We start from the raw sequence: 22,369 nt of genomic DNA, 5'->3' as shown, positions 1-22,369 counted from the left end.
TTGTCCTAGTCCAGGGGACATGTACATTATAAAGGAGGTTACTGGCCTCAAAACCTGGTACTTCATGCATAGGGGCCATCATAGAGGCACATAAGGATTGGTACGTGTCAATCCATTCAAAATATAGGGCAAGCACAGTATTACATTCAGTGTCCATCAGGCTAAATGTCTCTGATAATGGGTTTATTGGGCAGTGCCGGATCAAGCGGGTGACCCTTTAAAAAAAAAAAAAAAGTCTTACTGAATTATAACTAATGCATAGGAGATGTATAAACTTTCCCATTTCTTGTAATGTACAGTTTTTCACTCTATTTTCACAGATGTTCAAATTCCTATCCTCCTCATCAACATAATACTTAGTGCCATGTTTCATGCAGTTCTGAACATATATTTTTATTTGAACTCTAATTTCTGGTGCTTCTTAATAATTTTTCACCTGGAGGAGGTCCCTCCAACATGCAGCAAATTGGAAGGAGGAAAAGTAAAAGGAGGGGCATCCTCTATTGGGTCTCCCTGTTCTTCTAAAGCAGGCAAATTGGAAGCAGAGGCTTCTGATGTGCCCTGTGTTTGTCTGAACTGATCTGTGACCGCTTGATAGGGTGGCTGGTGCGCTCTTTTAGTGAAAATGGGTTCAATTATATGGTCCTCCAGAAGTACCTGGGGCCATCTGTTCTGGTTTATATACCACAAATGTCTTACTCTCCTTCATATTATGTTCCTTCATCTCTTCAGCACACTTACAGCCCTTTCCTTTCTATCATATTCCCTTGCTTTCTCTCTTTCCGTCTTCATTACTTTCTTCATATGTTTTTTCCTGGCTTATTTTTCCCACCTATTCAGCACATCAAATTGTAACAGCACCACTTTCCTCTTTCCTTTTTCAAACATACATTCCCTTAGATAATTCTATTTATCATTATCAAAAGTGCCCTTCAATGAAAACTGTAATGAGGAATTATTTTCAGTATATTCATGCCATACATGCAAAAACTGTCATCATCTCCCATGCTGGAGTTCCTTCTTCTAGACATGGCTGTACTTCATCTACATCATTTTTCTTTACATAATACAATTTGCTACAACTACCCATTCTTCACTATTTCTATAAGATAAAATGCTGTGATGGTGAATCTTCTTTTTCACCATGCAAATGCTTCCTGTTACACCACTAGCCATTTAAAAAGCTTATGGGACTGGCGCATAACAAAGTACAACGCAGTGTACTGTCCCTATGGCCATATTTATCATTACACTTCTCTCATGTCATTTCACATCATTAGTCATCCATGGTACTCCTTACCAGGTCTGTATTACTGTTGCCTCTGAGTTCTTTGGATCCAGCTGAGTTAACCTTGTTCCTCGGGATAACAGTGATCCCCCCTCAGACTGCAACTATGGGAAATGCAGTCCTCTTTGTGGGTATGTACTTCGAAGTCAGTCGGTTCACCAACCGGCCCCTTGACCACAGCTCCTTCTGGTCGGTCTGGATTGACTTTGTGGATTCCGGTCGAACCCCCACTTTGTGCACGCACAAATCAGGTATGCTTGTCTGTTAATGAGAGACAGCAACCAAACAGTTGGGGAGGTATATTATTTAAGCTTAAGCTTGAGAGATACATAGCGTTCAGGTTTCAAAGTAAACTCTACTAGACACAGCTGGTGCAATCTACTTATACCATTTGAACATCATTGAAATATCTGAGTCAGATATGCATGCATATAATAGATTATGCAAGTTAAGCTGAAGTAAAATATTGACAGGAATCTTATCAAAGCACAAATGCATACTCACAATGCTGAGGCCCGGTGCAGGTTTTTACATCTGCTACTTATTGTCCCTTCTTATCTACCTAATCCTTTAGTTCTGAAACACAAGGAGAGGCTGACAAGAATAAACAGTTCATGGATTTTTACCCTCCTCGTCTTAACCGCAAAAAACAGGGTTTGTACAGTTGCACGGTTCATAAAATCACAACAAAATGAAGGACATTTGTTCAATATCTCATTTATGCTCTTACAGGGCAATAATCCAGCGTAACTTAATAGGAGGACAGGTTCAGTGTTTAGTCAGTGCAAAGGGTATATCAAGTTTCAGATTATGGTACTCTCTAAATCCTGTAGTAGTTAATTGAAATCATCCAAATATAACAAGGACTACTAGAAATAAGTGGCATTAAAGGGCAAAATTTATCAGCAGGCATTAATATGTATTTAATTATTTTTTTGCAAGAAAAGGTGAATTGCAATATATTGTGTGTGTCAAGAAAATGTATGTCCTGTTCTCTGGCTTTATTATCAAGCCATTATGACGTATTAGCACACAGGTTTTGAAACACAATGGATTTAAATACTTAGAAAATGCAATTTTTCTTTTTTTTTTTTTTTAGAAAGAAAACTATACACATTCAGTAGCTATGTTATATACGTTTTGTAGATCGCTCATATGCTAGGAAGGTCTCTTGGATCTAGCACATACTGTTCAAAATAGTGTTAGCCAGCAATTATTGATTGTATTTCTGCATGAAACTGTTGTTGTATTATTACTGTCACCTCTTCCTCTTGAGAAAAATACTTTGTGCCATAATATACAATAACCAAACAATGTTTCATAGTTGTGTGGAGTGCAAGTCAAATTGTTCATAAGTTGGGGGGTCAACATAAATGTGTTTAGCAGAACCTACCACTACACATATTATAGGACATGACTCATCTGCAGTACTGTGTGCAGTTAAACCTATACCTGCACACGTAAAGAAAGCTTGGAAATGGGTAATATAAACAATAGTTTGTAAAAATATATTAGAATGTAGCTATAGATCAGAGATGGAGTAATATGATAAACATCCAAAATCCTAAAAGCAACAGATGTGGTAGAAGAGACATATATGTTTCAGTCAAAGGGTGCCCTTAGAACTAGAGTTCACAATGTGAGAATGGACAGAAGAAGTATGAACAACCCATTTGGCCTAATGTGTATTCTTTATTGAGATAATAAATTAGGATATTGGAATGTTGAGCTCCTTTGAAGTCAATGGAGCAGCAGGGACCTATAGAAAGTGACATAGGCCCGCTGCTCTCAATATTTCAGTGTTCTAATCCATATCTTCAGCCTTTCTCTTTCCCCTGCCTCTCCACATATATATATAGTGGGCAAGGGAAAGGCAGAGGCTGTGCTGCAGGACATACCGGAGCCTTCCCACTCCCTCCTCCTATAGCTAACAGAATCACTTGAACCTTGGAAGGAGGGAGGGAGAATGCTGTTCAGCTCCTGGATCTCCTGGCTCAGTTGAATGAGGAAAAGCAATTTAGCCAAGCCATGGGAGAACCAGGGGCAGACTTCAGCCCCCTTTCACAGCTCTTGCTGTGAATGTTCAACCACTAGCAGCCATTGCCCTGCGTGTGGCTGTTTGCAGTTGAACAGTCACAGCAACAGCTGTAATTCAGAGGCTTCACAGCCTTGGGAATGTCATCCCCCTCGAGCACCGAGAGGTCTTTGTTTTTGTAATTAGGACGTTCTACCCTCAAAGGGCAGAATGTTCTCATAGCCTTAGCCTTATAGACTCCCATATTGGGCTATATAAGCCATTAAAGGCCTGCTCCCTTGTTGCCCTTTAACCCTGGAGCAGGGCTTTAATGACCGGTATAGTCTGTTTTGTCAGGCTGCAAGGCTATATTAGAATGTTGAAATGTTGAGAGCTCTATTGAAGACTGCGGAGTAGCTCCAGGCTTATAATGGCTGGTATAAGCCCCAATCTCCAACATTCCAATGTTTGTCTTCATGTTTATCACTTTGTAATTGGGTGGAATGTTCTAATAGCCTTGCAACTCTTATGCCACGGTTATACGTGTTGTTAAAGGCACTCGCCTTCTTTGTAGTCCCTTGCCTGCGACCTGGGCCTATAACTAGAGTACAGGGCCTTTAACAGCTGGTATAGGCCTCAACAGCTATATTGCTCAATCTCTGCAGAAGCTATGCTTATGTACGGGCCCTGATTGGCCAACATTTTTGATCACCACAGGACACCAAATGCCAGCATTTTAGTATGTAAGACTTTGATTATGGCAAAGTTATTGGTATGTCAGTGTTCTAATTATTCCCTGGCTCTCTCTCTTATGTTAGGACCTTGTGAATTGGCTTGGTAATGGGAACACGTTTGCTGTTGCACAGTTAATTCATTTTACATTGTGTTACTCTAAATAAACCTAATGTATACTTGGGAGTATTTTTCTGTTTATGGTGGCAGTCCATTCTGGCTAACTGAACAATGTGCTATAAATAACAAACTAATATTAATAGTAACTATTCCGGTCTCAGTCTGACATTTTCAATTTTCTCAATAGACATTGGGTCATCACGGGTAAGCCCCTTCATCTCACTGTGCTTCATGTTCTTGGTTTGTTAAAACCATTGGCATTTAACAAGTAATGTATTAATAACTGAGAATGCACTGCTTACAAGTAGATAAACTGTCCAAAATGTTATAATCTATGTTGATCTTTCAAATACTAACATGCACCAAACACATTTTAATTGTATAATCCATTATAATTTAGAGGTGTTTAAAAAATGCACAATGGGGTATCCAAACCGACTGCAACATTTGGCTGTTTTTTCCCGATATTTTTGGATACATTTTAGAAAGAAAGCAAACAGTCAGCTCTCTTATAGTTATTGCATTTTGCGGCATGTCGTAAAGGCAAGTGTGCGCTTTCCAAAGTGATACTTGAGGTTTTTACAGAAAGGGGTGGGCTGCTAGCAATTCCATATAATGCGTAATAATAAAGGGGTATGCTTGCCACTGTCGGCTGTAGTTTTCCGGAGAAACCTATTTATTGTTTTGAATAGTGTCTGTTGAAAGAGAGATGTCACTTTAAGAACAGTTCTGTGCAGATGACATGATGGCAGGCATATTTTTTATCTAGACCGGATCAGACACCTTGGATTTTGGGGCCTGAATTGTGTGGTAGGTCCTGTGTATCTCCAGAAACAATTGATTGAGCTCTTATACATAAAGTGTTCAAGAAAAATTCAAAGTCTACTGGCTAGTAAATTTGACGCAATAGGATTTCCACAGCCTTGTGACAAGGATGTTGGGAAACTTTTTATGTCTGGCTTGACAGCACAGCAGTCATTAACTTAATGTGAGCTTTAAGAATCAGTAGTGACAGTGGATTTAGGCTTCTTCACGTTGCTCTTCTCTTCAAGCTTTTGAGTGTGTAGAAAGTGTGTGCTTCCTGTGAAAAACAATACTTGTCTTGCAGTTTTGCCTTGCAGGAAGTATTCAGTACAGTCGATCTCCATTGGCTATAGTGACAAGTCAGTCACCAAGGCCATATGCCTGATTATTTCACTATGAAAAGTTATGTCCAGCTTGATAGATCTCTTTGTTTTGAAAAGTTATGAATTAGGCAGTAGATCTGACTTACTTAATGTAAAAAACATATGTTACAGCTAATAAGCCTTTTTGGTTGGATTACTATAATACTGTAGGCCAGTAGACATGTATTTTGTTACATGAACACCTTGAGCTTTCTATCTGGCATTCTTAGTCAAGTAAATTCATAAAACAATACATACATAAATGGTCTTTTAGTCAACCTTCTTTAACCTTTGGTGTGTTCCAGTGTAATTTACGCTCCGTTTCCGTCTGTAATAGCACAGCATGAGGCAATGAGCCTGCCCACTTCAGGCATTTTCCCTGTTGTCCGATGAGTGGCAGTATTTGTCTTATCACATGCCAACATCCATCTGAAAATAACTCAAGTTCTGTGCGGTACTGGTGGGCCAGTTCTTCAGATAAAAAATGTCTTCTTTTTATAAGTCTTCTTTTGTTTCTTTGCTTCTCTGTTTTTATTAGATTTTTTTTTTTTTTTAAGGGTGACCGGAAGATCGCCAGAGCAGCAAGCAAGCAGTTCAATAGCACTCTATTGAGCTACTTGCTTGCTGCTAATTTCCTCTGCAGTGCACTGTTTCGGGGAAACTTAAAATATGAAAAAACTCCTCTTGGCAAGGCAAAACACAGCCTTTCACTATTGTGGCAGGGAGACTAGTTATCTCCATACAGGTACAGCTGGTCTCAATTTGCTGCTTCACAGGCAGCCAATTATATAGTAAATTGAACAATACAAAAAAAATTATCGTTAAGTTTAGCAATTGTATACTTTTTGCGAAATCACATCACCAGTGTCCCTTAACCTTTTGGCTACTTCTTAGACATCCTTTATTGCAGTTCTAACAATGCTTATCAAACAAACTAGTTACTACTCTTGAATGTATGTGTATTTGTGTATGTGCTTTATCACTCTGCTTCTAAGATCTCTAATCAGTTTTTGTATTACCTAGGCTAATTCAGTATCCTGCTACCATTCTTCAATCTTGTTCTTAATTTATTGAGATAACCGATTATGTGCCTGTGTGATGCTGACTAATTCCTATAGACTCACAAACATGGCTTTTTCTTTAACTAAGACCTTGTTGGTCATGCATTCTGTTTTCAAGTGAACTCTTCACCTCTCTGACATCAACACAAAGTTTAGGCTTATACTGCTCTTTAACCACGTATAATTATATATAGTTTGCTACTGATGTTGCGTAATTCCTTCACATTTCATTTCCTCTCCAACATTCCCCCCCTCTAGTTGATATTTCAACTAATGAATCTAAACATTGGTCTGCACTAGGTGATATTTAATGTCCCGAGCATCTACTACTTGTGTTGGTGTCCTAACTGGAAACATTCCTCCCACCTTTGTAGTAATCCTTCTACAACATGCTAAAATAATTGAATACCAAAGCCACAAGAGCTGGCAAGATGTCTCCCAACAGTCCCAACATCCAGGATGGTAGTTAAAAAAAAAAACAAAAAAAAAAAACACCCACTGAGCTAATTCCCATTGAGTTATCTGTAGCCATCGAGCAGTTGCCTTTGCCTGAACAAATGGCAGTATACTTCCAAGAACAACTGTGCATGATTAATCAACCGGTAGTCTTGGGGACATCATTCCAAGTGGTAGTGCCATAATACTCTGCAGTTCTTCTCCTTCAGTGATGATTTAACAAGGTTGTTAGATGGCTCACGGGATGTTCATGAAGCATTGAGAAATTGACTTCAGGAGTCACCTAAACAGGGGCGTGCAAGGTGACCATGGTACATGGGCCATTCAAATGTGGTGGTAATTGAGCATACAGTAGTTCTCCACACTGCCAATAATAGTCCTTGGGGCTGGATGTGCCCCACCTGCATGTCGGCGTTATTTATTGTGGCACTCCAGTTGATATTTCTGCCTACATTAATGGTGGCGTTTCCTCTGGAACATAAAGAAACAGATGTTAATTTCATGATTGTCTGAGGACTTACTGTACTATCTATCCAAGTGTAACGAGCAACATTGTGGTCACAGATATTCGCACACTGTTTTAGTGCATTCTGACTAATTCAGTTCAATTCCATAATGACATAACCCTACAGGAAAATTCAGCATCACAATGACATTGATCATGAGCATAAACTGATTCAGTAATTCTAAATCCTGGCCTACGCACAAAATCCGGAGGTAAAGGATTTACTAACTAACTACTGCACTCAGTGGTCGGGCATATCTCTCCTAAAAACCCTAAACCTAAGACCATTTGTATCTATTCTGCAGTGTTATCATGTCTAATAAACTGGGATGAATACTATGAGATACATTATCATATGTAGAAAATTCTCTATGCCATTGTATGATGTAACAAGTAGAACTAGAATACACATTACTATGAAAAAGCTATAGTAGGAGTGATAGTAATAAGAGACAAAAAAGGAAAAGGAAAACAAAAAGACATAACTTCTGGTTCAAAATATTGTCAAAAGCAAATAATTATCCAAAGGCAGAAATGGAGAGGAGGTATCTTTATAGTCACAGATTAATTCCCCACTTTTGTTCCATTTACATCCCTGGCAGTTTTTTGCATGATGCATGTTTCAATCGAATGTCCAATAAAATGAATCCAAGCCATCCTGACATCTACATTGAGGAAAGTGGGGAGTAATCATTGTCATGGTGAAAGGTCCATCGCACCTTGGCTCTCCATTTTTGAACAAAATTCCTAACAAAAACTGTATTGCCTATGTGCACAACTGGGAGGTTGACCTCAGCAGTGGCGTGCTTCTCCTTTACCTTTGTTACCGGTTTGGAAATTAACTTTACTGCTTTGGTTAATTCAGAGCGATAAACATGTATTTCATCATTAATAATTTCAGCTGTACTTTCTCCCTGTACCTTCTGGTGGCAGGTATTTGCATATTCATAAGTCTCCCTGTCACTATTTGATGGGGTGTCAAGTGATGATCACAGATAGGTGTGTTCTAAGGTCCTAATAGAGAAGAGTGCTAACGGCAAGCAATACAACCACCTCTTATGCAACGTGGTGCATAGCTTTCCGATCTTATCTCATCAACAAAATAGTACTACCTGGAATAGGATCCTCTGTTGCTTGACAAGATTTATTCGCTATATATGTTGCACGGTCATGCTCATCATCCTCATAGTCTAATATAGGATGAGCAAAGAATGTCACCACGTTCACAGTATGACACTTTACAACCATCAAAGATGGTAGTGACAGTATCACCTCATATCCTGATGCTCTGTGTAGTTAGAGTAGTTTTAACCTTCTGAATGGTGGCAAACACTGCATGTTCTCCATGGAGCATCAAAGTTTCCCCCATAACAATGAGGGTGCTCTTCTGCACTGCAAATACTGCAGTGGCTAGAACTTGCTCACAAGGATAATGTCCTCACTGAATCCAGCTGTCCACTAAAATTTACAATGGGTTTGTGTCCTAAGGGATATTTCTGCGTAAGGACAGCTGTTGTCACTAGGCTATTGCAATTGCAAAAGAGATAAAATTCCTTGGTGTAATCAGGAATCCTAAAAACTGGGGCATTTGTTCTCTCAGTCTTCAATTTCTGAAAAGTCTCCCTCATTTCTGGTGTCCATGTTATCTGATCGTTTCTGTCTTTTTGCCTGTTTTAACCCCTTCGCAGCCAAGGACGTAACAGTTACGCCCTTGGCTGCGGCGCCAAGGACGTAACGGTTACGACCTTGGACCGGCTCATGGGGGGGGGGGGAGCGCTAGCCTCGCCCACAGGGCAAGGATGGAAGGGGGATAATTTCCCATTCCACCCCTGGCCCCCCACCCCCACCTGTGACGTCTGATGACGTCAGCACATGATCGTGAGCTGACCTCATCCGAGGTTGCATCCCATTGCGCTGGAAGCTCAGCTGAACCTATATCCCACGTGCTGGTATCATGTCTAATAAACTGGTATGAATACTATGAGATACATCCAACCGGGAGGTGGGGGCAGGCAGAGGCATGAAAGGAAAGGAAAGGAAAGGCCTTTCCTTTTCTTTCATGTCTCTAAGCATTTCTGCAAGCCAATCGTGAAGCGATAGGGCTACAGAAATGCCTGCTAGACACCAGGAATGCTTGTTTATTTTTTCTAATTGGCAGAAGGGGAGCGACCCCTTGGGCAAGGGCTGCTTCCCAGGGGGGCATTTTTTTTAAGGCCTTTTCTGCCAGATTGGTCTATTGTAATTAGGCCGATAGACACCAGGGATAATTTTTTGTAATTGTTTTTCTTTATTTTTTAGATGTGGGGAGTGACCCCTTAGGCAAGGGACGCTCCTCTGGGGGGGGGGGAGGGGGGGAGGGGGCATCTTTTTATGCCATTTGTTTTAGTCCAATGTGCCCCCAAGGGGGGCAGAAACCACTAGACACCACAGATTTTTTTTTTATGACAGTTTCATTAAAGGGAAGCGACCCCTTAGGCAAGGGTCGCGCCCCTGGGGGTCAAATTTGTTTTAGGCCATTTCTGCCCCCCTCTGGGGGCAGAAACCACTAGACACCAGGGATTGGTGTGTGTGTGTTTTTTTTTGGGGGGGGGGGCAGACCCTTGGGCAAGGGTGACTTCCCATGGGGGCGCAGTACTGCTGAACATTTCTGGCCAGCCCTCCCCCTCCCGGGCCAGATCGGCCTATTTTTGTAAGCCCACCAGAGACCAAGCAAGATGTTGTTTTTTTTGTTTTTAAAGATGGTGGGGGTATGGCCTCACCCCAGATAAATGGGGACAAATTTGTTCCGCCCACCGATCCACTCCCCGGGGGCAGAAAGCCTACTATATGCCAGGGAATAAAAAAAAATAAATATGGGGTGCTGGCTACAAACCAGTGTGGGCATGGTTATGCCCCCACCCCAACTGAAGGGGATAGCAGTCTTTCAGCTCTCTCCCCCCACCAACACACACTAAAAATCTTATCTGAACAGCAAGCAAGAGGACATTTGATTATTTGGGGTTTTGGTTTTACATTTGGACCATGAGAGCGTATCTAACTCTCAAAATCGTCCCACTTGGAATGGTGAGGGATGCACTTTTTGGACTTTGGGATGCTGCCATGTAGAAAAATCTACGAGACCTAGACACATCTGAAAACTAAACACCTGGGTGAGTCCAGGGTGGTGGGCTTCACATGCACCATGCACCATTTTCTTACTCACAATGCCCTGCAAATCTCTAACTTTGCTGGAAATCACAGATTTTTCCCACATTTTTGTGATGGAACCTTCCGGAATCTGCAGGCAGTGGAGAAGTGTGGCTCAATGGTTAGAGCGGCAGACCCTGAAGCAGAGATCTGGCTCAAGACCAGGGTTCAAGTCCCGCTTCAGCAGGTCTTGGCCTCAATTCCCCTTGACCAGATAATTCTCGCCTCGGTGCCTAATCTAATTCATGGGTCCCACTCTGCAACTCTGGGCAATAGCTTGCTTAATCTCCACAACGGCCCCAACAGCGCTTGGATGCCTGGCTTCACCCTGGGGGTGCTCAGGAGTGGGTGCCTCACAGGGAAAAGCCAGGAGGGGTTCCATAGCGGTATGAGTACAGTGCCTTGAGACCCTAACGGGTGAGTAGTGCGCTATACAAGTGCTAATTTACATTTTACAGGAATCCACAAAATTCCTACTACCCAGCATTGTTGCATCTATACCGATAAAAATTCTTCCTCACTTGTCAGCCTAAATGTTTTTGGCTCTTCCCTGTCACAGGCACTTGGCCCACCTACACAAGTGAGGTATCATGTTTACAGGGAGACTGAGGAGAACGTTGGGTGGTAGGAAATTTGTGCCAGTGCGGTGATCCCACACAGAAATGTGGGAAAAATTAGTTTTTTATTTTTTTATTTTTTAGCTAAATTTGAGGTTTGGTGAGGATACTGGGTAAGAAAACACTGGGGGTTCCTCGCAAGTCACACCTGCCTGGACTTCCTCGGGTGTCTAATTTTCAGAAATGTTTGGGTTTGGTAGGTTACCGTAGATGGCTGCTGAGCCCAGGACCAAAAACGCAGGTGCGCACCCCCTGCAAAAACAGGTTGTTTTGTATTTGAGAATTTTGATCTGTCCACATGGTGTTTTGGGGGCACTTCCTGTTGCGGGCACTAGGCCTACCCACACAATTGAGGTGCCATTTCTTATCGGGAGACCTAGTAGAATGTTGGGTGGAAGGAAATATGTGGCTCCTCTCAGATTTCAGAACTTTCTATCGCCGAAATGTGAGGAAAAAGTGTTTTTTTTGTCAAAACTTTAGGTTTGCAAAGGATTCTGGGTGACAGAACCTGGTGAGAGCCCCACAAGTCACCCCATTCTGAATTCCCCTAGGTGTCTAGTTTTCATAAATGTATAGGTTTGCTAGGTTTCCCTAGGCGCCAGCTGCTCTAGAGACCAAAATCCACAGCTAGGCACTTTGCAAAAAACAGGTCAGTTTTCTTTGGGAAAATGTAATGTGTCCATGTGTCCATGTTGTGTTTCCTGTTGCGGGCATTAGGCTTACCCACGCAAGTGAGGTACCATTTTTATCGGGAGACTTGGGAGAACACAGAATAGAAGAACAAGTGTTATTGCCCGTTGTCTTTTTCTACATTTTTGTCTTCCAAATGTAAGACAGTGTGTAAAAAAAGACGTCTATTTGACCCCGGAATTCATAGATGTGCAAATAACCTCTGCTTCTCAACACCCTATCTTGTGCCCATTTTGGAAATGTAAAGGTTTCCTTGATACCTATTTTGTCACTTTTTAAATTTCACCAAATAAATTGCTGTATATCCGGTATACAAAAAAAAACCATTGCAAGGTGCAGCTCATTTATTGGCTCTGGGTACCTAGGTGTCTTGATGAACCTACCAGCCCTATATATCCCCGCAACCAGAAGAGTCCAGCAGACGTAACAGTATATTGCTTTTGAAAATCTGACATGGCAGGAAGAAGTTACAGAGTAAAACATGGAGAGAAATGGCTGTTTTTTCCATCTCAATTTCAGTATTTGTTATGTTAGCTATTATTGTCTGTAGGGGAACCTTGTAGGACCTACACAAATGACCCCTTGCTGAATTCAGAATTTTGTCTACTTTTCAGAAATGTTTAGCTTTCCGGGATCCATTATTGGTTTCACCCCCATTCCTGTCACTAACTGGAAGGTGGCTGAAAGCACCAAAAATAGTAAAAATGGGGTATGTCCCAGTAAAATGCCAAAATTGTGTTGAAAAATGTGGTTTTCTGATTCAACTCTGCCTGTTCCTGAAAGCTGGGAAGATGGTGATTTTAGCACTGCAAACCCTTTGTTGAGGCCATTTTCAGGGAAGAAACCACAAGCCTTCTTCTGCAGCTCTTTTTTCCAATTTTTTTGAAAAACAAAACTCATTTTTTGCTATTTTTTGGCTAATTTCTTGGTCTCCTCCAGGGGAACCCACACACTCTGGGTACCTATAGAATCCCTAGGATGTTGGAAAAAAAGGAAGCAAATTTGGCGTGGATAGCTTATGTGGACAAAAAGTTATGAGGGCCTAAACAAAAACTGCTCCAAATAGCCAAAAAAGACCTGGCACCTGAGGAGGGGGGGGGGAAGGCCTGGCAGCGAAGAGGTTAATGGAAGCCACCAAAGGTGGTATTAAAGTGCAGTAATCAAAAACTCATTTCCTCACATAGTTAGAGAGAGACCAAGAAACATCTGCATTCCCTGAACAGTTTCTGGCTCAGTCATTTGACGTATACATGGTGCTCTTTCAGGAGTTACTCGTCAACCAAACGCTGACAGTAATTGTTGTAAATAGTGGACCTCTTTCTGACAATACTGAACTGTGGTGGTTGTTATGAACATGGTGGAAAACACTGCATCGCTTTCAGTGGCGGTAACTACTGCCAACAGGCTGACGGTCCAGACCTCCAAATAATGAAGCACATGAGAAACAGGCTGGGGGCCATCCACCCACCACCATTTTGGTTGTCCCGCCGACAGCGGGGGAGGCCATCCTCAGCCCGGCGGAAATTCCCTACTTGCCCACCAAATAATGAAACAGGACACCACCATCAGTTCCAGAGCAAGAACCACCGCCACGCAAAGCTTGGCGGAAACGACCCATATAAAGGGAAACACTCGCCGGAGGCACACAGAACACGCCGACACCGACATGGAGCAAGAGTTAGAAATAATCCCATTGCTTCTCCTTGCCATATTTCTCCAGGACCGTGACTGACGAAGAAGACTACAACGGTAAGTACCGCAGCCTAGTACACATGGGAGGAAAGGACACAGTTACACACCCACCCACCCCACCCACACCCCAACACACTTCCAACCCCTCACACCATCCCAAGACATACATACCATAACAAGATGTACTTACCAGACACAAGCCAACAAATACTTGTACCAGTGCACACCACATCCCCACAGTGAAACGCTTCACAACGGGTTAATATTGTGCCAACAGGACTGCTAGGCACTAACATTTACTACAACTTGATTGAAAACAAATGTACAAACAAGACCATAGGCCAGTCCATATGAACAAATCCCAGAAGGGCAAATATAGGCTACACTTGATTCCTATGATGGCAAAGGAAACTTCACTGAGAAGGGGCATCTATGGGGCATCCGGGCACATCAGGGGCAGGGGGTCATGGGGGTGGGGACTCAGGATTGGAAGGGGGGGGTCTTAGGCTTAGGAGGTGGAGGCGGAGAGGGTTTGGGCTTGCCCTTGGAAGGAGGAGGAGTGGGCCTGGACCTGGGGGTGGTAGAGAGAAAGTGGGCAACACAGGCTTCTTCCTCCCTGGGGAAGGGGCACATGAATGGGAGGGTGGACTGTTGAGGACTTTGAAGAGGAAGGAGTGGACTGGGCTAGGGCATGGGAACGTTTAGGGACAAGACGGGGTGGGCCTGTGTGTTCAAACAGGTCAGCACAGGAGAGGAAAAACTTCTTAGGTCCAGTAGGAGGGGTTTTGGAGCCAGGCCCGAGAGTAGAGGTTGAGGGAGTGGTGGTACGAGGTGTAGGTGTGCTGGACATGGATGCAGGTGCCTGTTTAGTCTGCTTATGTTTGGTGGATGTGTGTGGTGTGGATGAGTGTGAGCGTTTTAGTGTTTTGGGAGGAGGTGGGGTGGACACAGTGGGAGAAGACATGTTGCCAGTGTATATGGATGTTGTGTGGGTGTCTGCAGGTCTGGTAAGTGTGCTGCAAGTGTCTGTGAATGTAGTCGTGGTGAGTGCAGGTGTGGTGTCTGTGGTGCTTGACTGGATGTTAGCTGTTGTGACTGCAAGAATGGGGGCAGGAGCAGTGACTGAGGGTGCAGTGCATGTGTGTGTGCATGGTGAGGTGACAGACAGGGAGGCGGGGGAGTTGACATAGTGGGGGAGGTGGATGTTGTGTGTGTGTTTTGGTATGTTGGGTGTGTGCCTGCCTTTGGTGGGAAGTGTGGTGCTTGTGTTTCTCTTTGTGCTTCTTGTGTGTAGATCTGTGTGCATAGGTGTCTGTATGTGTGCTTGGGATGGGTGAAGGGTGTGGGGTGTTGGAAAGGGTAGTGGTGGTGGGAGTGGGGACGGAAAGACCAGGGACATTGGCTGCCGTCAAAGAGGAGGCCAGAGCCTGAAAAGATCTCTGTAGGCCAGACATGGCACGTGTGAATGCCTTCCAGGTATGCATTGCTGCATCTGGGATGCTAGCCTTCGGATGGCATTCATGATGGTTGTCTGCCCTACAGAGATAGTTCTCAGGAGGTCACTAGCCTCCTCTGTGAGGGCAGGAGGGCTGACTGGGGCAGGGGATGAGGTGCCTGGGGCAAAGGAGACGCCCGCCCTCCTGGGTGAGTGGGCATGGGCAACTTGTTGGGGAGCTACTAGGAGGGCGGTGATGGTATGTGGGGTGGCGGAAGATGGCAAAGAATGGGTGGGCCCAGTAGGGCCCGCCACCACCAAGGAGCTGCCATCGGAGGAGGTATCGGAGTCACTACCTCCAGTGGTAGTTGACTCCCCCGTGGTACTCCCCTCGCCCTCCAACCCACTGGTTCCCTTGGTGTAGGTGGACTCTGCCACATGGGTCCCGTGGGCTGCAGCATCCCCACTCGCCGGTGCCTCAGCTCCCTCGCCAGATGATGCTAATGTACACAAGGACACAAGAGGTTAGGGGGCGGACAAAACAAGAAAGACGTATGTCAATTCCAGGAAATATGTACATGTTGTGACACATACACTCCCACCCAGCTCAGGCACTAACCCTCAGCAGACACAACACATGTTATGAATGTGCCCCTGACTGGTAGGCATGACCCCACAGTACACTACATTCCCATCTTGCCCCACTCCTCTGATACACTTTGTAAACTGAACCAATGAGAGACGATGGCAAGCCAACACATCTGCAAGTCCATGAGGCTATATTGAATACAATGGCCCAAACAGGGGACCCCCTACAGGCCTACAGACCAGCAAAAACTACCTAGGACACGTGGAGGTGGGCAGGAATGCAGAGACACACCTGTCTATGTGCCTGGCACTACTATGCATGCACCCCTTAGCACCTAAGTACACTCATCATAGTGGCTGTGTGCTACCTTCAAGTGTCCTTTCAAATCTGGATAGGCCACTGCCAGAATGCGAGCATTAGTGGGGTCAGGGTCCTGCGTGCACCCATCCCTCGTTGGGAGGCCTTCCCCTCCTGGACCTCTCTGGTCTTCCTGGCCCAGTGCCTCAGGCCCTCCCACCGCTTCCTGCAGTGGGTGCTTCACCGGTTTAGACCCCCAGGGTCCTCACTTCCTTGGCGATGGCTTGCAACAGTCCACTCTTCTGATGGGCACTGACCTGCATGGGACACAGAGTAAAGGAACAGACGTCAGTATGGGTGCCCCATTCACAAACGCCAGACACACTACAGATGAGCATTCACACAGCGAACAAAAACGCATACAGGCATCCTCCACATTCATACACATCTAAGGAGGACAAATAGCAACTCACCTGCTCCTCTGGTCGCCCATACAGCTTGGCATACAGGGGTAGGACCCCGTCCACCAGCTTCTCCAGCTCCTCCGCGGTGAAGGCCGGGGCCCGTTCCCCTGTAACATGTGCCATCTCAGGGACTAGAGTCAGGACACAGCAGCACAAGCAGTGGAGTTCTTCCCTTCTCGTGGTGCAGGAGTCAAGCGTCAAGAGCATGTCAAAAGGGCGGTAGATATTGCGGCGGTGTGCACTGTCACCGCCTGCGGGGATCATGCTTGGCCCAGCTTCCCCATTGACAACCTTGTTATCCATGATCAGGTGCACGGCGGTGAACACCACCTACCGCCATGACGAGTAACGCCAGCGGAATTAAGTCACTTCCACACTACACAACCTGTAAGGCAGGAGGCTGCCATTTTGCATCCACCGCACCTCCAAAACCTGGCCAGGGCCTCATCCATGGCTCCATTCCCTCTCATCTTCGTTGAGTACTGACATGAGTACTGGTCCTCCAAATGGAATGGTGGGAAGTGTGTCTACACTGTGATGCCATTATGACTGAAACACCTTACCACACAGCCTGATAGGATTACCTCCTTCTTTGTGTCTGTGTGCGGTACATTTGTGTCGCATGTAAAACATGAATTCTGTCACCATGTGATTAAAGTGTATGTCCCAACTCAATGTGTCTTCCTTTCCCCCCCCAGAGGTACAGACCCATGTGGCAAGGGAGAGCCCCACCTGTTTACAGACACCTGGTAGATCTAGCCACCATGGAGGAACGTCACATCATCATAAATTACCGCCTGAATACAGCTACAGTCCTTCAAGTCTGTGCAGAAATGGAGCCTGTTCTGAAGCCAGCTAATAGAAATCACCATGCCATACCTACAACTGTGCAGGTACTATCTGTGCTCCATTTTATGGCCACAGGCTCATTCCAAGTGATAGTGGGCATGGCTGCAGGGGTATCTCAGCCAGTGTTCAGCCACATCCTGTCCAATTTCCTGAATGCGTTCGTTTAACACCTGCAAAGTTATGTCCAGTTTCCCCAAAGGGCTGATCTCACGCCATCAAATCTAGATTCTATGCCTTTGCAAATATCCCCCATGTTATAGGTGCCATTGATGGTACCCACATAGCCCTCATGCCCCCTAGAGTAAATGAACAGTTGTTTCGGAATCGTAAAAGCTATCACTCCATGAATGTCCAATTGGTGTGTACTGCTGATCAGTACATTTCACATGTCAGTGCAAGGTTCCCAGGATCAGTCCATGATTCATTTGTCCTGTGAAACAGCAGTGAGCCACACATGATGAGACTGCTACAGAGGGACAGAGCTTGGCTCATAAGTGAGTGTATATGACACTGGATCAGTTACGTAGCTGACAGGCAGCCTGTATGCAAGTAGATAGTGTGTGTTTCAACCCTCTTTCGCCTACTTCTGGAGGGGATTCTGGCTACCCAAACATGCAATGGCTCCTAACACTTGTGAGGAATCCCAGGACAGATTCAGAAAGGCATTATAATGAGGCACGTGGTCGAACTAGAAGGGTGATTGAGCAGACCTTAGGACTCCTGAAGGCAAGAATTAATTGCCTGCATCTCTCTGGAGGATCCCTGTGCTATGTCCGTGACAAGGTGTGTAAGATAGTGGTGGCTTGCTGCACTTGCTTCCACTTCTGGAAGAGGAGGATGCTGTCCAACCAGCCCTGCCACCTCAGAGGAGGGATGAGGGTGATGGTGAAGAAGAGGCGAAAACATCAACTCCAGGACCCAGCTAATCTGGCTATACTTCCAGTGACTCTCAGGTACATTTCCTATGATGCTGATGGCTTCACTGCATTGTTTCAGGGTGACTCATGCAGTAAGTGCTGTGGTGTCCCTTACCAGTGATTAAGCAAAATCATGACTGAAGTGGCAGGTGTGAGTTAACGCTATGGAATGTACAGTGTGACATACTTCGGACACTATAGTTAGACGCCCTTCTGCAATGCAAGCGGCATCATGATGGTAGCTGGCTATTGCACACACAATCACATTTGATTGCTCATAATAAATAAGGAAAGAGTTTTAGGATGCACAAGTGTATTTATTCCAAGTCAAAACATCCATGAGTGATGGGACAGTGGAAGGGAGTGGGCACATGGTAAACAACATTCTCAGGTACATTTGCACAGCTGTTGGTATCACAGGGGCACAGTCCATAGGGCCATTGGAAGATGGTGAAGTGGCAGTGGCATGTCAACAAGGTTACTCAGTGGTACCCAAGGGAGACAGTTTAGGGCAGAGTCACTTCCTGGCAGTGGGCTTGGTCTTGGCTGGTGTTTCAGTGGGTTGTCTGGGTCTGAGGCCACATTTGCGAGGGTGAAGCTGGGCTGCAGGGGAAGGGGTGATGGTGTTCTGTGAGTCCTCTGGCAGTTCCACCAGTCCTGTAGCTGCTGCAGATGTAGATGGCAGGGCAGTGTCCTGGCTAGTGGAGGGGCCATGCAGGTGGGTGGAGGACTAAGGCTAGATGTTTGTCTGGCACTGCAGCACCCCTGCAATGGTGGCCATTGTAGCATTGAGTTGTTTCAATTGCTAAATGGCCTCCCGGTTGTGTGCTACCTGCAGCCTCCTGGGCAGCAGCATCCCTCCTCCAAGGTGGCCAGGATCTGGCCCATCCTGTCCTGGGAACGGTGGTATGCTCCCAGTACCTCAGCAATGGCCTCCTGGGCAGCAGCATCCCTCCTTGGGCCACCGATACCCTCCCACTGGCCCTAGTCCCCTGTGCCTGTGTCCCCTGCACAAGTCTGGCAGTCTCACTTGAAATGGGCCCTTCATCATCCTGTGTGGTGGTGGGTGGGGACTCGGGTGTCTGTACATGTCAGCAACCAGTCTGTGGCCTGGGGACACTGGTGTGGGGGAGTTGGGCCAGAGCTGATTGTGTTGACTGGTTGGTAGCGGTGTTGATGGTGTCCTGAAGGGTGACTGTCCAAGGGTGTGGGATGGGTCAGAGATTTCTTCTGTGTCCAGACATCCATCTGCACTCTCCTGAGTGGGGCATTCGTCTTCAGGTGGAAGACTGGCACTCCTTAACGTCTCCGTCCGGGTGGCATGGGTAGTGGTGCCTGTGTGTGAGAGAGTTGAGATGTGGGTGTCCTGGAAATTGTCAATTGCAGCACTGGTCAGCAGTAATCGGTGTTTGAATTCCCATGTAGTGGCATGCAGGGTTCCTTCGTTCTCTTTGATGCATTTATTGAGGGGAGATGGTGCATTGTGGGTGTTGTGATGCTCCTGAGATTACATGCATGGGTTGGTGACTGCACAGGGTGCTGGATGGTGATTTGTATGGGGGATTGTGGGCATGCAGGTGACATGGATATGAGTGTGTGGGTGTTGTGGACTGGGTAGGGGATGGGGTCCTGGTGGTAGTGAGCGGGATGGGGTGATACATGCATTACAGGTGTGGTGACTGTATTATAATTGAGTTACCCGAGTCCAGTCCTCCAGTGAGGCCCTCCAGGTGCAGGATAGCCAAGACCTTCTCCTCCCAGTCGGTGTATTCGGGTGAAGGGGGGGGGGCCACCATCAGTCTTCTGTACTGCAATGTTGTGCATGGATGCCATGGAACGCACCTTCCCCCGCAGGTTGTTCCATCTATTCCTGATGTCGTCCCTTGTGTGTGGATGGTTTCCACTGTGTTGACCTTGTTGACTATCCTCTGCCATAGCTCCATCTTCCTGGCCAAGGGTGTCTGCTGCACCTGTGCTCTGAATAGGTGTGACTCGACCCTGAGTATTTCATCCACCATGGTCCTTAACTCCCTGTCGGTGAACCTGGGGTGCTTAGGGGTCCCATGGTGTGGGTTGTGGGTTGTGGGTGGTGTGTGGTGTGTGGTGTGTTGTAGGTGTGTTGGTGAGGTTGCTGTTGTGTGGTTGGGTGTGTGGCTTGTGATGGTGGGTGTGCGGCTTGTGATGGTGGGTGTGCAATGTATGAGTTTTGGTGGTGTTTTTGTGTGTGTGACTTGTGTGATGTTTAGTTCAGTCCCATTGCTGGCTGTGGCGGTCTGTACCGCCAGTGGTCGGTATGCAGTTCACCGCCAATGGTGGTCTTTTGTTCACCGTTAGCACGACGGTCGGCGGTGATTGCCCGCAAGTTCATAATGAGGGCCTTTGTCTTTTTCTACCTTATATCCTCTCTGTGCGAGAGTAACCAAAAGAGATGTGTGGTATCTTTTCTACACTGTTTTGTAGGATTGCAAACTAATATGTCATAAACATACTGCAACAAGGTACTGTCACACTGGAAGTTTGACAGATTGTTTTTCACCACTCTGTTACAAATACTAGGAGACTAACAAAACCCATGAGGTAAATGAGAGTACAAATACTGAGTGCTGCAATAGGAAAACACTGTCAAATAATGGCTGTCTGGATGAAAAGGGATGCTAAAAAAAACAAAAAAAACTGCATTCTACAACAGATATATTTAGCATCCTGAGAATTGTTTGTCAAAATAATGGAAGGGTCTTGAACTGTACGCCAAGTATTACCTTTAGATTTCTTAACTGGATAAATATGAGTGTTGCAAGGCGACATTCGCTGGTAAATTATTCCTTGCTCTAGAAACGCCTGTATAGTAGGTGCAATGCCACCATCTGCTCTTTTAGAAAGAGAATACTGTCTCACCCTAGGTAATAATTCACCTTCCTTCAGTATAATTCTAAATGGAGTAGCAGTATGAATAAGACCTACATCATGGGGACCCTTAGTCCACCAAGTGTATGGTACTTGGGAAAGATCCACATCCTTGAGAGAATCAAAAGCTCTACCGTGTGTAGGCGTTCTTACTTCCAGTACTGTTCTTAGTGGTATGTCATCTTTAAACGCTACAACTGTTTTTTGAGAATCATCATCAAACAGTTGATCATCCAGTATTGCTTTAACCATTTTACCTGCTCAATAAATATAACACATGCCCACAAGACATGGTTATGATCACAGGCTGTCAGAGCGCCACAGGTTTGTGTTTTCTCTAAGGCTTCTATTTGTAATATCAGCTCATTTTCAGGTATCCAAGAATTGTGTCCTTGTTGCCAGAAAAGAAACTCTTTAGGTAACTGGACCTTTCTTCCCAATAACTGTGGTGTGTCTGCTATTAGTGTATAATGAATGCTTCTATATTAGCAGGTCGAGCTCTGATTTGATCTGTAGGAGGAGAATCCTTGTGTATCCATTGATCTATTAGAAATTGGAAGGTCTCCCTCTCTAATACAAGTTTGGGTTGCTCCTCTATTTCTGAGTAATGCTTACCTCTTATCATTAATAGCTACTGTCACAGTGGGTTCCTCATCTGGCCTGTTTGTCACTGACAATACTGGACACATGGAACTACTCTCTGGGCATCTTCATTGTGTGTATCCTCCTACATCATTTGTCTGGAAAGGATTTCTTCTTCTCGCAATCACACCTCCCTGTCCACTTTGAGGTGCCATTGGGGGGTGCTTAATGACTTTGGTACTGTGACATATGTTGCACCTGAGGCATTGCTGGTTGCTGCATATTTTGTGGTGGCGTCTGAGATACATATATTATTTGAGGGTTTGACTGTGGCTGCACTGCTGTATTTCCTGGCTGATTGTAAACATCTGTCCTTCCCTTTTGTTCATCCCATCTCTTAGTCCTACATTCTCTAATGAAATGTCCACATCTGTGACTGTAATGATATGTTTGATCCATCCTTTAGGGACCTATCCTGCCTCCTCGTCCTCCTCTGCTACTTCCTTGTGCCCTTACATTATTCTGCTGTTGTGGGTACTGTTGTGGTCCCTGGGACCAATCCCACAGATATTGCAGTCATCCGAGTGGTGGCTGCTAATACTGCTTCTTCCACTGCTTCTTTCTTTACCAGATTTTGTGGTTTGCTACACTAACTTGGCTACTGCTTTCTCTGTCGCCTCCTGCTTGGTTCTATCTTTCTCTTCTCTCTTTACAGAAATGAATTATACATGCCTGTCTCTCGGTCCAGGACTTGGCTTCCAATGCCACTATGTTATCAAGGTTGTTGTGAATGTCAGAGGGTAAA

The 22,369-nt window shown here is 45.1% G+C and overlaps 1 protein-coding gene and 1 long non-coding RNA gene across 4 annotated transcripts in view; one reads left to right on the top strand and one right to left on the bottom strand.

Moving 5' to 3' along the window:
- KANSL1 (KAT8 regulatory NSL complex subunit 1) overlaps positions 1-22,369 on the top strand; it is an 817,615-nt gene that overhangs the window by 60,071 nt on the left and 735,175 nt on the right. The window lies entirely within an intron of this gene.
- Positions 1,684-22,369, bottom strand: part of LOC138299620 (uncharacterized) — a 121,621-nt gene continuing 100,935 nt past the window's right edge. For all 3 annotated transcript variants that reach the window (XR_011204792.1, XR_011204793.1, XR_011204794.1), the window contains one exon: positions 1,684-7,308. This is a non-coding gene — a long non-coding RNA (uncharacterized lncRNA). The remainder of the gene's footprint in view (positions 7,309-22,369) is intronic.

Source organism: Pleurodeles waltl, chromosome 6 (genome assembly GCF_031143425.1).
Source record: "Pleurodeles waltl isolate 20211129_DDA chromosome 6, aPleWal1.hap1.20221129, whole genome shotgun sequence".
Lineage (NCBI taxonomy): Eukaryota > Metazoa > Chordata > Amphibia > Caudata > Salamandridae > Pleurodeles > Pleurodeles waltl.
This window is presented reverse-complemented; position numbering and strand designations above follow the sequence as displayed.